This window comes from Myotis yumanensis, unplaced genomic scaffold (genome assembly GCF_028538775.1).
Source record: "Myotis yumanensis isolate MYYU_CA2020_CCGP unplaced genomic scaffold, mMyoYum1.0.hap1 SCAF_17, whole genome shotgun sequence".
NCBI classification, from domain to species: Eukaryota; Metazoa; Chordata; class Mammalia; order Chiroptera; family Vespertilionidae; genus Myotis; species Myotis yumanensis.
This window is the reverse complement of record NW_027223768.1, coordinates 17,383,176-17,400,507: the sequence shown is the minus strand read 5'-3', so window position 1 is coordinate 17,400,507 and position 17,332 is coordinate 17,383,176. Positions and strand designations below refer to the sequence as shown.

At 41.8% G+C, this 17,332-nt stretch overlaps 1 pseudogene; it reads left to right on the top strand.

Moving 5' to 3' along the window:
• Positions 1-4,333: 4,333 nt before the first annotated feature.
• Positions 4,334-5,741, top strand: LOC138995410 (tubulin alpha-1B chain pseudogene; annotated as a pseudogene).
• The last annotated feature ends 11,591 nt before the right edge of the window (positions 5,742-17,332 follow it).

The following is a 17,332-nucleotide window of genomic DNA, read 5'->3' as shown; positions in this document are numbered from 1 at the left end:
TCCTGCCACTTCTTTTGGTTGGAACTGTCTTCCCCATCAGTATGGTGGTAGAATTGTCACTGTAGCCATGTTAGAATAAATAAAATAATAAACAGAGGTAAATCACAGGCACTACTCCCCCCACCCCCATATCAATGGTCTTTTGAAATGGAAAAGCTTGGCTGCTATAGGGTCATGGCCAGGGGAGTGCCTGCTGACTGTCGCCAAGAGCACAGGGAAGCATTACTTTGGTGAATTTTCCGCAACCCTCCAGGATCCAGTCCAGGTTGTCTTAGTCTCAGAAATATCTTCCTTTAGCAATGCCGAGCAGCTCCAGCATTCAGATGAGCTTACATTAATCAAGGTCATGAAACAATACATGTTAATACAATCAGAATATTCATGGATTGATTTCCAAGAGCTTATCATTTATATACCTGAATACTAAAGACTGAAAAGCCAGTGCATTTTCTATATAGACTTCCAGGAAAGCAAAGGCATTAATCAGAAGCTTGCTTGATGAGCACGGATTTGGAAGGAGTGGAGATCTGTGGTATAGCTTGTTCCTGATTCATCTATCTCTATGACAGGATGCGTTTGTCCCAAAGATAGAAATACTCAACATTCCACATTGATCTCCAATACAATAGGGACATCGTGCTGTGCTGTTGATTTGGGCTCCCTCTCTCCTTGATAGCACTGGTCCATGGTGCCCCTGTGTGCTCCTTTCTCTGTTTCCATGGCTACCCAAACCTCTTACTAATATTCTCTCAATAAAAATCAACTTACAGTCAAGCCAGGCCAGTTTGTGTGTGAAAGATGACTTTGCTTGCTTGTGCTCTTATCCATTGCATGTGATCTTAAAGTTTAGCGCTCAGAGAGGAGTCTTATTTCCCTTATTTCCAATATCTTGAGGAAAATCTATAGGTATCGGTACAATTTCCAAAGCCAAATAATATTCTTCTTTTAAAATTTACTTTGTTTTGGCTTATTTACTCCTAATACTTCTTCAGTTGTAAATACACTTGTCATAACAAAATATTTTCATGACATATTGAATGAAAACTTGTCATGTAATTTCCAGTTCTGCTTTTTAAACAATAATTTTAGGGTAACATTATCAAATTGCCAGTTGGGGATATAAAATCAGGCAAACTAGTTTCTTATTGAAAACCAGTGGATTCTCCAAATAGCATGACCTATTTCCTTTGTCATTGCCCAGCTTTATTAAGCTAATGGTTTTATTGAATTTCTACCCTTCTCATTGGGTTTGATTCTATAAACCTGTAGGCACTGAAGACTTATGGGATATAGGTTTCCCCAGTAGCCGAAATTAGAGTGTTTCTGTGAAACTTTTCATAAGCCCAAATGGTGCAAAGCAAGAAAGCAATTACCATTAATTTACATGGAAAAATCTTTGAGTGTTCGCCCAAAATATCCTGCTAAATCAAATATGCTTAATTATGTCCAGTTTTACATTAAGCTAACACCCTTGCCAGCTCTCTTGCACTTTCCTGATACCTTAGGACTCACCTTCCTAACGGATGCACTGAATCAACTGAGATAAAGCACACGTGCTCACAGACATGGTCAGAGCCCTGGCAGCTTTGAACTGAGATGCTGAGTGTGGTTCCTGAAAAGGAGCTCTGCAGGGCCACTCTCACTGCTCAGGTGTGCACTGCCCCTGTACGCCTCACTGTCAAACGTTTGGCAGAACACTATTTTCACTTTGCCCTTTTACATAAAAGCGAAAATCCTCTGCAGATTTCTTAGGGTCAGCAAAAAGAGGAATAAAGGAGGTCATTCATGAAAGCAAAGTGGTGTAATGTGAATTTTAAAAAAGCAGGGGAGACCTGTATTAGGTGAAAAATAAAAGAAACGATGAAGGCATCATGTGTTACTAGTTGCAGTGTTTCTTAAACATTTAGGGGCACATGACAATTTTGCTTTCTTTTCACCAGTGGTCCAGCAAATCATACTTAATAAAGTTGAAATATTATAAGCTTGATGTAATGAATGCTGTAATACCCAAATACTGTATGAAAATGTAATCTTATTAATGAATGTCAACAGATATTATAACTTTGCTAATAAAGATAAGAAAAATATTGCCAGTGCTTTGAAAAATTACCTCGGCCAACTTTAGAAGGTTATATATTAAATGAACTATATATTATATGTGTTATATATAAAATATCACATTACTGGTATAAAGTAGGATAACGATTTCTGTAATTTATCACTTTATTATTAGTTAGCTCAATAAACCTTTTTTTAATAATGAAGTAAAAGGTACATTTTGGCGAAATGTTATTTATTTTTCACAAGTCATATGTTAATACGACCCCAAATTTCACCAGAATTTTCTTAACTGTGAGGAGAAACCAAGTTCCTGGAACAATAGCTCCAAGTCAAGAGGGTGTGGCATTGTTAATGAGCAAAATTTGGGAGCCCTGGGAAGAAGGCAGGGGAAGAGGGAGGAGATGGGAGAAAACAGACTTGCAGACTCAGCTCTGCCTGAGGCTGGAAGTTCACCTGAGACAGGAAGTGAGTAATGAAAAAGGTCAAGAGACCAAAGGGTAAGGGGGTGGGTCTAGGGAATGCAGAGCAGAAAAGATGACAAAGGAAATTAGCCAAGTGGTAACTGAAGATACAAAATAGGTGATTTCTTAACTTTTCGGGTCAGAAAATAGAAACTGGAGATATTGCTAATAGATATAAATACTACCCAATAATTATCTCTAAAATTGTAACTTTGGCTGCTGTCTGTAGCATTAAAGTTTAAGACACTTTATTTTTTTTGCTGCACAACCAACTGTATATGACATGTGTAAATGAAACCACCCAGTTTCAAATTTTTTATTGCTCCATAGTAATTAAGAGAGGTAAGGCTGATAGTCCATTTTTTTTTTTTTTTTTTTTATGGCAGTGGGACAGGGTATTTTGAATAACTCTGACCGAAAAGAGAATTTCTTATATTACAGAGAATCAGTAGTCTATGTCTGGTTCAGATTTTGTTTCTGTAGAGTAGTCTCCATTCTTATTTCTGCTGGGGTTAATTAAAAGTCACTTCACATATATTTCTTTGAGTCTCAGTGATATAATTACTTCGAATGGGAATTAGTAGTATAATACTCTAAGGGTGGGACCATTGGCACAGTCTTGATCAGAAGAAGAGAGAAGAGGAATAGTGACTGAAAGAGAATTGAGGAAACCTTCTCAAAGTACTTAACAGCCTGGGTAAATTGCAGTGAAATGAAACTCTCATTTCAATGCCCAGTATTACCTATAGGAAACTTGTAATTGCAAAGTCTTCATCATAAAAGGTTGATAAAATAGTGCCACCATGCCCAGCCAGCATGGCTCAGTGGTTGAGGGTCGACCTATATGACCCAGGAGGTCACGGTTCGATTCCTGGTCAAGCATATGCCGGGTTGTGGGCTCGATCCCCAGTGTAGGGTGTGTAGGAGGCAGCCAGTCAATGATTCTCTCTCATCATTGATGTTTCTATCTCTCTCTCCCTCTTCCTTCCTCTCTAAAATCAATAAAAAAAAATATTAAAAAAAAAAAAATAGTGCCACCTGTTAGGCTCCATGTGACCAGGCCACCGGCTCAACCTTGAGAAGATGCTGGTAGGGCAATGAGTCATCCCAGTTTGCACGAAACTGACATGACTTTCATTCCCAGGAACTTTCTTAGTCCAGGGCAAAATGGGATAGTTGGTCCCCCTGTGCTGGCCACAATGAAGTGGAGACATGAATCTTAGTTTCAAGCTTCTTCCACTTTAAAATTTCCTTTTGATCTCTGCTATCTGCCTGTCAGGATGCCCTTGATGAGACCACTAATAGGAAGCATTCTTTGTCTGATTCTAGAGAAGGTCCTCTTAATCTTGGGGAGCTAGAAAACTGAGAATCTGGGCCCGAGGAGCCCCTGGCAGCAGTTGGTGTGGTTCCCACCTGGCTGTTATTGCTGCATTAACTCCTTCCCCGCCTTTATAGCTTCGAGTTAGCAAATGCCCACTGGGGCCAGCACTGCGCTAGGTCCTCTGCACATGCCATTTTGCACGGCAAACTGCAATACAGATACTAAAACTGAGGCTCAAAGAGGACAAGTGAGTTGCTTTGAACTCACAATGCATTTTGGTGATTGAGCTGGTGTTTGAGTGGAGGTCCAATTTCAAACCCAGCTGACGCCCTCATCTCACTGCTGCCTCTGTGAGTATCTGTGCAGGCAGAGAGAGGGAGAGAGAAAATGCTAATTTCATTTCCAGGCTGACTGTACCTACAGAAAATCTCCATTTGGCTCTGCTTTCAAGAATGCCCAGCTGTGAGTGCATTACTTACCTCGACTCAGCTTGTCGGGAACAGTAACCGGGACCCGTGTCTACTCCTGTTTCCTGCGCTTGCAGACCCGCAGCCATGCGTGAGTGCATCTCCATCCATGTTGGCCAGGCTGGTGTCCAGATCGGCAATGCCTGCTGGGAGCTGTACTGCCTGGAACACGGCATCCAGCCCGATGGCCAGATGCCAAGTGACAAGACCATTGGCGGGGGAGATGACTCCTTCAACACCTTCTTCAGTGAGACAGGCGCTGGCAAGTATGTGCCCAGGGCAGTGTTTGTAGACCTGGAACCCACAGTCATTGATGAAATTCGCACTGGTACCTACCGCCAGCTCTTCCACCCTGAGCAGCTGATCACAGGCAAAGAAGATGCTGCCAATAACTATGCCCGTGGACACTACACCATTGGCAAGGAGATCATTGACCTCGTCCTGGACCGAATTAGGAAACTGGCTGACCAGTGCACAGGCCTTCAGGGCTTCTTGGTTTTCCACAGCTTTGGTGGGGGAACTGGTTCTGGGTTCACCTCCCTGCTGATGGAACATCTCTCCATCGATTATGGCAAGAAGTCCAAGCTGCAGTTCTCCATTTACCCAGCCCCCCAGGTCTCCACAGCTGTAGTTGAGCCCTACAACTCCATCCTCACCACCCATGCCACTCTGGAGCACTCTGATTGTGCCTTCATAGTTGACAATGAGGCCATCTATGACATCTGTTGCAGAAACCTCGATATTGAGCGCCCAACCTACACTAACCTTAACCGCCTTATTAGCCAGGTTGTGTCCTCCGTCACTGCATCCCTCAGGTTTGATGGAGCCCTGAATGTTGATCTGACTGAATTCCAGACCAACCTGGTGCCCTATCCCCGCATCCACTTCCCTCTGACCACATATGCCCCTGTCATCTCTGCTGAGAAAGCCTACCATGAGCAGCTTTCTGTAGCAGAAATCACCAATGCGTGCTTTGAGCCAGCCAACCAGATGGTGAAATGTGACCCTCGCCGTGGTAAATACATGGCTTGCTGCCTGTTGTACCGTGGTGACGTGGTCCCCAAAGATGTCAATGCTGCCATTGCCAGCATCAAGACCAAGCGCAGCATCCAGTTTGTGGACTGGTGCCCCACCGGCTTCAAAGTTGGCATTAACTACCAGCCTCCCACTGTGGTCCCCGGTGGAGACCTGGCCAAAGTACAGCGAGCTGTGTGCATGCTGAGCAACACCACAGCTATTGCTGAGGCCTGGGCTCGCCTGGACCACAAGTTTGACCTGATGTACGCCAAGCGTGCCTTTGTCCACTGGTACGTGGGTGAGGGCATGGAGGAAGGAGAGTTTTCTGAGGCCCGTGAGGACATGGCTGCCCTTGAGAAGGATTATGAGGAAGTTGGTATGGATTCTGTTGAAGGAGAGGGTGAGGAATACTAATTCCTTTCAGCCCTGCAACGTGTCATGCTCAGAACTTCAGCTTCAACAACTGACAGGCATTAAAGCTTTCTGGTTAGATTTTTTTCGCTTTTACTTGTGATCATGTCTGCCTTTTTCCCCCCATGTATACCTGTACGATTTCCCCTTCGTGTTTAAAAGTAAAGGCATGAAGAAAGAAAAAAAAAAGAAAAAAAGAATGCCCATCTGTGCTCAGCATTTCCCCCGTGCACCTGCTGATCCTCATGTTTTGGACAAAGTGGTAACCCAATCTGTGTCAGAATAACTGTTCATTCTTGGTTTTAACATCATAATTTAAAAGCTTGTAAAGGCTTCTAAGAGTTACCAACTGGTCTAAATCTTACCTTGTGTACATGTCTTAGATTTGCACCAAAGGAATACTGTGAGTACCTCAAGGGAGAACCTTGAAGACATAAGCAAACTGTAGTCATGGGAACATCTTGGAGGCAGTTTGTTAGTGAACTGCTGTCCCAGCGACATAAGGCAATGCTATAGCGACTCCGGTAGAAGCAGTTTGGGGATTTGATGGCCACCAGAGAGATTCTCAGGGGGCTTTCTAGAGGGAACAAAAAACATTTGGCTAGCTGCTGGCACATTTGTATTCATTCAACAAATATTTATTGAGCTCCCATTATTATACTCTAGGTGCAGTAGAGAAAGCAGAAGAAAAGATAAAAGATTTTTAAAAAGTCCCTGAAGCCCTGGCCGGTTTGGCTCGGTGGATAGAGTGTCGGCCTGTGGACTCAAGGGTCCCAGGTTCGATTCCAGTCAAGGGTATGTACCTTGGTTGCGGGCACATCCCCAGTAGGGAGCCTGCAGGAGGCAGCTGATCGATGTTTCTCTCTCATCGATGTTTCTGACTCTCTATCCCTCTCCTTTCCTCTCTGTAAAAATTCAATAAAATATATTATAAAAAAAAAAAGTCCCTGAAGTTACTGAGCTTTCATTCTGGTGTGGGAGACAGATAATAAAACAAGTACAAAGGTATTTTCAAACAGCAGAGTACAAAGCACCAAGTACTTCTAATTAAATCTTTCATTGTGATCGATTAAATTTATTGCAAGAACCCTTTAGGTTGATCGGTCCAATGGTTTATTTCACAATAAATGTGAAGATTTCTTTGTGAAAAAAACTAGCAGTATTAGCAATATGATTAAGTGCAAAACTGGCTAGTACCGATTCTAAGAGCCATGACATTTCAGATAAAACCAATGTTTTCCATAGTTGACAGTTTAGAAGCATCCTCAGACAGGTTTCAAATGTCACCCACAATTTCTTAAATCGGCTTACCACTTGTTCACTTTCTTTGGTGACTCATGCCTTAGAAGGGAGTGGGAAGTGAGAGGAGGAGGGTGATGTTATTATGTGCTGTTCCCTGTGGGCTGCTTGTATATAAAAATGGCATGCTAAAATCGTTAGACTGGTGCTTGTTGTGTCTAACTGGGATGGCAGTGGTATTTTGTTTTATTTTGGAAAACATAGAAAGGAAGATCCCCAGATATTAGTGCCTTGATTGTCCAAACCATTTAGTGGAAACCATGATACTGCTCTGAGAGATGAAAAAACCCCTACAGGAGTGAAACATTTGTCACTCTGGCTCAATTAGAGCAGGGTAAGGACCTGAATGTAACTCACTTTCTTTTGATAATTTTGTACAGATAACTTTCCTGAAATATGTAAATTGAAAGGATGACTGATTACAGAAAAAGGAATGCTGCCTAAAATGTTAGAAAGGGACTCAACTCTTCAGAGTGAAGGAGATTAACCTGGTGTTTAAGAGTACTTGGTGGGAGTAAAATCATTCTTTTAGGTGAGATGGCACCAGCATTGAGTAGAAACTGTTGATATACAGATGATTTTCTTTCTCAAGATCAGGGGTGGGGAATGTCTGGCCTGAAGATCTTATAAGGCCCGCCAAATAATTTGGTCTGGCCCTGCCAAGGAATTAGGGGTGAGTTAATTAAATATTTGACCAAATACAGCAGGCTGATTTTTAAGTTGATAATTTTGTATGGCCCTCAAATGATGTTATAAATATCCAAATGGCCCTTGGCAGAAAAAAGGTTCACCATCCCTGCTCTAGGTGGTAGTCCTCTGTTAATCAAATCTGCATCATACATTTTTTGATATTTTAATTGTTTTTGTATGTGTGCCACCTGCAAAAGCTTCTCCCTTTCTAGTCATCTTGGGGGGCAAATAATTTTGCCAGTCAAATGATAATTTATTTGAAAAGTTATGAAGAAACATTTAGAAAATAGAAAGCTAGATACCAATTTTACACAATTAGCAAATTGATTTTGATGGTGTTCAAATTAACGTCAGACAAAAAGAATTTCCTTTTCCTTATGAAAGAATTTACAAATCAGAGAAAACATACCATTCAGTCAAGTATGGTCTGGTGAGTGTATCATTATCTTTTATATAATAAACTCCCAAAGGCACATGGGAAATAACTTCACACAAATGTTCTATTCCTACTGGGCTGAAGCCTGGAAATTTTGTTGTTGTTGTTGTTGTTTTTTTAAGGATTGGCTTTCAAACAGTTGCCACTTCACAGACTGGTTTATAGGTTGTTTTTTTTCTTTTAAATATTTTTATTGATTTCAGAGAGGAAGGCAGAGAGAGAGAGAGAGAGAGAGAGGAACATCAACGATGAGAGAGAATCATTGATCGGCTGCCTCCTGCATGAGATCAAGCCCATAACCCAGGCATGTGCCCTGAGCAGGAATTGAACTGTGACCTCCTGGTTCATAGGTCAACACTCAGCCACTGAGCCACGCTGGCCAGGCCCAAGGATACTTTTAAAAAATTGATTTTAGAGAGAGAGGAAGGGAGAAGGAAAGAGAGAGAGAGAGAAACATTGATATGAGAGAGAAACATTAATAAGTTGCCTTCCACACATGCCCCCACCAGGGATTGAACCCACAACCTGGCTATGTGCCCTGACCAGGAATCGAACCCTCTACCTTTTGGTGCACAGGACGATGCATTAACCAGCCGAACCACACCTGCCAGGGCTATGTTATTTTTGGAAGAATCTACAGATTTCTACTGGTGAGCTATTCCACATCAACATGCTATTCTATCTTTTCTGGGCTGCTTTTATGTTTTTAGGATTTGTAAGACTATTTTTCGGACTCTCAAGTATGAAAACCATTAAAGATGTATTTAAAGATACATTTACAAGAGTATAGTGAAGATTTGGAAACCATCCACATGTCCAATAACAGAGGAATAATTAAATAAATTGAAAATAGTTTGGTGTATGCATTAATAGAAAGTTGTATCAATAAAATTATACTTTTACAGAATCTTCAATGACATTAGAAAATCTTATTATCATATTACAGAATTAACAAGAGATTACAGGGATTTAAGCTGTCTTTATTATATATATTTTGGGTATGTTCCAAATTTTCTAAAATGAACATGTTTTATTTTTATAACTGTTTTTTTTTTTTTTTCCTTTTAAGAATTTGTTGGAAGCAAGTAAGTTAAGCATTTGCCATCTGACTGTACAGGAACATCGGGAAACCAGTTTCTGACTCAGTGGATGAGCTCATCAAACAAGAAACAGTAATTCAGATGTAAATTTCCTAGCTAAACGCTGCCTGCACCATCTGCTGGGACTCCTCACAGTTTTTCAGGCCGCCTGACTCACTAAGCATGAGTAAATGTAATTTCACATGTTCGCTTTTTCATGTCACAAATATTTAATGTTTCATCTGCCTCTATACAGAGCACTCTCTTAGAGCCGTTAGAGATAAAGGGATGAGTCAAATAGTCGTGGCCCTGAGAGGACTTAGCATGGCACGGCAGGGATTTGCCTGACTCTCAGGCCCACTCTCTGTGCCAAGTCTCAGTTCTCCTGTGCTCCAGTCACCCGAGACGATTTTTAAAAAAATGTATTTTTTATTGATTTCAGAGAGGAAGGGAGAGGGAGAGCGATAGAAACATCAATGATGAGCGAGAATCATTGATTGGCTGCCTCCTGCCTGCCCCCCACTGGGGATCAAGTCTGAAACCCAGGCATGTGCCCTTGACTGGAATTGAACCCAGGACCCTTTAATCCACAGGCTGAATAATGTGAGGTTTGTGCTCCTTTTCCTGTATGGGAGAGTGGAGAAAGGAGGTTACAGGTTTAGCTTCTAGAATTAAGGTTTTATGACTAATAACAGCCAACATTTATTGAGCAGCTGCTATGTGCCAGACATCACATTTCATTATTGCAACAACTCTCAAGCAGGTACTCTTTTTTTTAAAAAAATATATTTTATTGATTTTTTACAGAGAGGAATCGATCAGCTGCCTCCTGCACATCTCCCACTGGGGATATGCCCGCAACCAAGATACATGCCCTTGATGGGAATCGAACCAGGGACCCTTCAGTCCGCAGGCCGACGCTCTATCCACTGGGCCAAACCGGTTTCGACTCAAGCAGGTACTCTTATCATCCTTTTGCACAGGAGACACTGGGCTTCAGAAAGATTTTTTGACACCTTGAAAGTGTCCAGACTCCAGCCCTGACCGTGGGTCTCAGAAGACCATGTTCCCAACCACCAAGCGATATTGCATCCCCAGTGCTGGCACCGGAAGGGATCACTTCTGTACCCTCCTGTCCGCCGGGCAGCTGTGAGTCATGAATGAGCTCTGACTCAGGAGCCAGGTTTTCACTGGCTTCTTGAGGTGGGAAAGGGGAGGAACTGGGAATGGCTGAACTGAGGTTCTGGCTTTGTCCTGAGGGCATCAATTTCTCAGGGGATGAGATATGGGCAAGGAGGAGAAAATGTGAGGGTTTTGTGAGGAAATAATGAGCAAATCCCAGGTTGTAACTTGTGAGAAGGGGTTGGTCCTCCCTGCAAATCCCATCTATCTCTAGGGACTCTTTGTCTTCATCCTGTTTGCCTCCCTCCCCCAACACGCTCATTGCAAAACATTGCTCGAGAGCATTGTGTGAAATGGGAAGGCGTGGAAGGATTTTAAGCAGCAGACTTTAAATGTTTCCATTTAAACTCAATCCCTCTGGCAGGCTGGGAGGAAGGCGGCTCAAGATTTCTGATAACCAACTCCTTTTCCCTCCTCTGTGATTCAGGGGTGAGGTGAGAGAGAAAGCGTTTAATACTTCCTCCTGTCTACTGACCCGTTTGTCCAAGTTCCAAGATTTCCCAGAATGCTTCTCTCCTTGCTCACTTCAGCAACTCATCTGACTCATTCTGGAATCCCAGCCAACTTTCTCCTTTATTGTGCCCCATGAAGGCCCCTTAGGACCTTGACAGAGGGATCAGTACAAAGGTAAGCCATGCATTTGTAGTGATGTGTCACGGGGAATATCCTCTATCCGTTCTAGTAATGCACAGGCGTTTTGGTGCATAGCTCTTCAATGGAGACAAGGGTGGGTAGTTTACCCATTGGCTAACCATGGGAGACTTTTTTTTTTTCTTTCCTTTGGAAGATGTTTCTCTATCTTACTGGTGACTCCTCAGCGTAAACACAGCAATAACGAGAAAAGTTAACGAACACGTGTGCTCCTTTCCTCATGCCCTTCACCATTTCAAGCACTTGAGTCATATAATTCTCATTGTCTTCTTCTGAAGTAGGTGTTATTATTGCTCCATTTTACAGAGAAAGAAATGGAGGCCCAGAGAGGTTAAATAACTTGCCCAAGGACCACTTGATCATTCTGTCATGTGAAGAATATGTCAATGTCAGGTAAATTTAAAAATAAATAAATAAATAAATAAATATATGTATGTAGTGGTAAGAATAGTTAGCATGTGATCTCCCTCCCAACAGATTTTTACTGCACAGTACGTATTGTTGAATTTATTCATCTTGCACAACTAACATTTTATACTCATTGCCTAGCAACTTCCCAGTTCCCCTGCCCTCTCCAGCCCCTGGCAATCACAATTTTATTTTTTGCTTCCAGGAGTATGATATTTGAGCTTCCTCATATAGTGGATTCATGCAACCCACGTTGTTGCATATTGCAGGATTTCCTTCCTTTTTTAAGGCTGAATAATATTCCATTGTATGTATGTGTCACATTTTAATAATCCACTCATTTGTTGATGGACATTTAAATTGTTTCCAGGGTTGGTTACTATAAATGGTGCTGCAGTAAACCTATCAGTGCTACTATCTCTGTAAGATCCTGATTTGACCAACAGACATGAAAAGATGCTCAACATCACGAATCATCAGAGAAATGCAAATCAAACTACAGTGAAATGTCACCTCCCACCTATTAGGTTGGCTATTATCAAACAAAAATCAAAACAAATAAAAAAAATCCAAAAGACAAGTGTTGGAAAGGCTATGGAGAAACTGGAACCATCATGCACTGTTGGTGGGAACACAAAATTATGCAGCCACTGTGGAAAACAGTATGGAGGTTCCTCAAAAAATAAAGAAGAGGACTACCATATGACCCAGCAATCCCACTTCTGGCTGTTTGTTCCAGCAGGCTATTTTAAGGTGTGTTTAATTCTATAGAACTCTAGATTGCTTTAACCATCTGGGTGGAGTTATTTCAGATTTTCTCACCCCATTTCCCTTTATGAAAAACAGCATATACAAAACAGAGGACTCAGAAGGTCTTTAGTCACAGAATAAGAATGAACCATGCTGAAGTTAAATTTAAATGTTGTGTAAAAATGCCGGATGACCCTGGAAATTATGCAGCAGTTTTAGGAGGAATTAATGTCTGGAAAGATGCTGGCTTGTTTCCAGACACAGTCTTATCACCTAGGGTGTGTCTCTGGCCCCTATTTCCATCATTATTTTCTGTTTCTCTTTCACTCTCACTCACCTGAGCTGAGTCATTTAGACAATCCAGAAATTTGCTGCCAAAAGACTCCAGTCAGGAGGTAAGCAGTGCTAAGTGCTAAAGACATGGGTGACACCTGTGGCCACAGTTTAAAAGTTGAAACCAGCCCTAACCGGTTTGGCTCAGTGGATAGAGCGTCAGCCTTCGGACTCAAGGGTCCCAGGTTCGATTCCGGTCAAGGGCATGTACCTTGGTTGCGGGCACATCCCCAGTAGGAGGTGTGCAGGAGGCAGCTGATTGATGTTTCTCTCTCATCGATGTTTTTAACTCTCTATCCTCTCCCTTCCTCTCTGTAAGAAATCAATAAAATATATTTAAAAAATAAATAAATAAAAGTTGAAACCAGTCAGCACTATTGTGTGTTAATGCAACCATGTCAGCTGCCTGGGTGCAGGTGCTAGGTGGATGGAGATTTGTTCACTCCCTGCCTTGGGGGGAGCATGTGGGAGGCAACCAGTTGATGTGTCTCTCTCACATCAAAGTTTCTTTCTCTCTCCCCTCCTCCTCCCTCCCTTTCACTCTCCAAAAAATCAATGGAAAAAATATCCTCAGGTGAGGAATAAAAAATAAAATAAAATGAAGAGATAGTTGACACTAGAGCTCAAGGCCATATTCTTTTTTTTTTTAAATAATTTTTATTTCTTAAATTATTACAAAGAGTATTACATATGTCTCCTTTTTCCCCCCCCCTTGACATTCCCCCGGCCCCTACCCACTGCCCGCCCCCCCCCCCCCCCCCCAGCCCCGTGTCTTGTGTCCATTGGTTAATCTTATATGCATGCATATAAGTCCTTCGGCTGATCTCTTAATCCCCCCCCCCAAACCCTCCCAAGACTTCCCACCGTAGTTCGACAGTCTGTTCAATGTTGTTCTGCCTCTGTATCTACTCCCGTTCATCAGTCTATACTGGTCTCCTTTGTCTGTCCCAACCTCACTGGAGTAGTCTCAACCTCACCAGGGCCGTTTGAGCCTCACCAGGTCCGTTACAGCCTCACCAGGGTCGTCCTGACCTCACCGGGGCCGTTTCAACCTCACCGGGGCCGTCCTGACCTCACAGATTAGGCCATATTCTTTAAAGAGTTGAATTTTTGTGGGATCAGGGTGGGGAATTGGTTTTTAGGTGAGATTGAGGAACAAGGATACTTATATCATCTCCAGTGTTGTGATATGTTGGATGTGGGCAAAATATCATTCACTTGAGGAGGATCCAGGTGTAACCGTGAGAAGCACAGAGAGGAGGAAACACTCTGAAGTGTTTGAGGGTAGAGGGGTTCTGCTGATGAGATCTGTGAGTTCCACAGGACATGGTAGAAAAGTTTGGATGGTTCCGGAATGGTGGAAGGTTGGGCCTTCCTAAGCAGAGAAGAGTCTGTTGCTGATGGGTGACCTGGAAGCTTGGACTTGGGCGGGTGACTAAGGTAAATAGGGAGTTGAGACTTGCTGACATTAGTTCTGATGGTCTCTTAGGAGAAGATGGGTAATCCATTTATTCATAGCTTCTTGCTCTGGTTCGGACTCCTAGGCCATTTCTGATGGCAAGTCTGTGGGAAGAACCAGCTTATAGAGCTCCAAACCAATATTCCCTCACCCTCCCACCCGTCCTGATGTTCGTTATGGCACACAAAGTCCCGATGCCTCACCAGCCTGATCACCCTCTGCTGGTTAACATTCTATTGTATCAGCGTCATTGTTAGAGTGTGTTTCTTAGAACAGAATATGCTCTGAATGTGGGCTGGGAAGAACACAATGCCCTTCGCCTGTCAGCTCCTTTGATTTAAATGCTATTCTTAACATGCATCTACCTGTTTGTGCTTCTCAGGTCATGGTGAATAATTCTGGGACATTTTCTCCCCCCTCAGAAACTGCTTATTGTGCCAAATTCTTCCTACAATCCTATTCTTGTAGAATCATACAGTTCTTCAGCAAGATGGGCTCAAGATCTCATTTAATAGAAAGCATTTTGTAGGTGGGAAACAGTTTCCGTTAGAATAAATGATGAGTATGATTTGATATTCTGGGTCAAATACTTAGCTGGTTTAGAAAAACAAAGTACGAATGAACTCACTTGCTACTAGTTTCAGTTTCAGGGTGCGAATCTAAACCTCTTCCTCCTGGACAAGTTTGGGCTATTTTTCAGGACATTGTCCTGCTGGTGGAGGAATTTGCCGTTGCACAGTGGGATTTACCTAGAGCTTTGGCAGCTCAGGTATCTGACCTGGAATCAGGGCAGCTGGTCCAGCCACTTTATGGGAGCTGACCTGCTTTGGCATTTTAGTTTATTTCCTCTACTCTCTTAGCATTTTTATCTGAAAGTTAACAGTTAGTCCTGAATTTCATGCTGTCTTTTAAAAATTGCCCTGCTCAGCAAAGTCCTCTTTTTTTCTACCTAATGTGATTTCTAGTTTATATTTTTATCAGATACCCTGAGTATTTCCTCTGCCCCCTAATCTGACCCATACAATCTGACCTGGTCTGTTCATCAGATTTGGTTAAAGCTACTGCTCATAATTGCTGCTTATCTGATCACAAAACCAAATGACACACTATACTATTGATGTCACCTACCTTTAATAACATTAAATAAGAAAACAGTTTGAAATTAAATTGACACATTTGATTGTGGTAGGAAGATGAAAAATTTTGACCAAACATTGTCAATTTAGGATGGATTTAGTGAGTCTGCCCTTTGTCGAACAAGACGAACAGCAGCAACAACAACAAATTCCACAAATCATCCAAATTACTAAGCATCAACTTCTTAAAATAAGGCCCACAGCTGTGGGGTCATTTATGTATCTGGGTTTATGAAAAATAAACCTTGCTTCCTCTCATTTCCCTCCAGAGGAATTCAGATAAAATCTCTTTTGTAATAATTTCTTTGCTAGACAAGGGTAACAACTTTCTTATCTCACACCCATTACCCTAGCCCTTCCATCCATTCCTGACTTTGAGCTGGTGTGGTATACTGGTGAAGTGTACCATACCAGCTCTGGAATTAGCCAGACCTAGATTTAATTCATGGCCATGCCATACACTCGTTTGATGTTCCTTAAATTCTTTGACGCCGGAACCGGTTTGGCTCGGTGGATAGAGCGTCAGCCTGCGGACTGAAGGGTCCCAGGTTTCGATTCCGGTCAAGGGCATGTACCTGGGTTGCGGGCACATCCCCAGTAGGAGATGTGCAGGAGGCAGCTGATCGATGTTTCTCTCTCATCGATGTTTCTAACTCTCTATCTCTCTCCCTTCCTCTCTGTAAAAAATCAATAAAATATATTTTAAAAAAAAAATTCTTTGAGCCTCAGTTTTTTCATGTGTAAAAAGGGGATGGGGTGATACTTGTAGTAGCTATTTTGATATTATCAATTTTGAGAAGAAGGTATTTAGTAAATTGCTTTGGTTTTAATAAGAATATTGAAAGAACGGACTCAATTCAAAACCCTCGCTCTTATTTTCTTAGGAATATAACAATAGAAGAAAAGCAAATAAGGAAATCAACCCTAAGCTTTTTTCTGGCTGAGAACAGTCTCACATAGCATAGCCTCAAATAAACAGTGTCTGGTGGAAATCTCCTGCCTCAAGGATAGTCAAGGCTTGTGGCATGATGGTTTCTAATTTGTAGCACTTGCTTGTATTTTAACCCCATTAGAATGTTCCCATCTGGCAGGACTTAGAGTCTGGTTTGTTCCTTTTTGTAAAGGCCAATGCTCTATTGCCCACATATTACAGGCCTTTCATTGACTAGTTGTTAAATCTAAAATGCTTGCCCATAAGTTTCCCCCTGAACACATTCCAGTCAGGTTTTGTAGGTACCTAGTTTACAGGACGAGCAGGAGAGAATTAGGTACTGCTCCTCCATTACGGACCGTCATCTTACTCATTATCACCTTGTGACAACATCGCTTTTCGAAGCATGAAATTATTTGCAGCTTTTATTGATCTTTCCTTGGTCTTTGCCTCTGTGGTCAGGACTCTATTCTCAACATAGCTGTGTAGTTTTATATGGTCCCCGGAGCTGCCAAAGTTAAAGTAGAAGCTGTACTTTAGCAGCCTCATGAAAACCTGGGTCAATAGATATTTAATTCAGTTGGAAGTAAAATCTAATGTGATGTAGCCTACACCTTCCTTTCAAAGCAGCTTGTCCGTAATGGCTTGACATCATATCTCTTTGAGGTGGGTGCCTGACCCCTTGCTAAGGAGATAAGCACACCAATATTCTGGTACCATGGTTTTATTATCAGGAATTACTGTAATCTCTTACTGTAAAATGAATGCCTTGGATAAACTTTAGAGACTCCAGTAACACTTGCCTATGTACTTATGGAAATTCAGTGTTAAAGGTGGCATTTCAAATCAAAGGGGTGATGGAGTATTTGATACATACTACCGAGAAAATTGGTTCTTTTTTTTTTTTGAGAAAATTGGTTCTTATTGAGAAAAAGAAAAAAGCTTATTCTTATCTCACAGCAGGCTATGAACTGAATTTCAAATTGTTTAGAGGATTAAGCATAATAAATGCTTAATGTGCTAAAATAATACAAAGATTATCTTAGTCTTTTTTGAGAGAGGAAGACACAAGCAAGACATCAAACCTAGAAGTCACTCCCCTGCACCCTCCCCCCCAGATATACAGAGAACTTAGGTAAAATTAAAAGTGTTTTTATGGTGTAAATTAGCATAAACAAAATAAAAGATAAGAGACAGACAGACTAGAAGAAAATATGTGCAACATATGTAACACACAAAG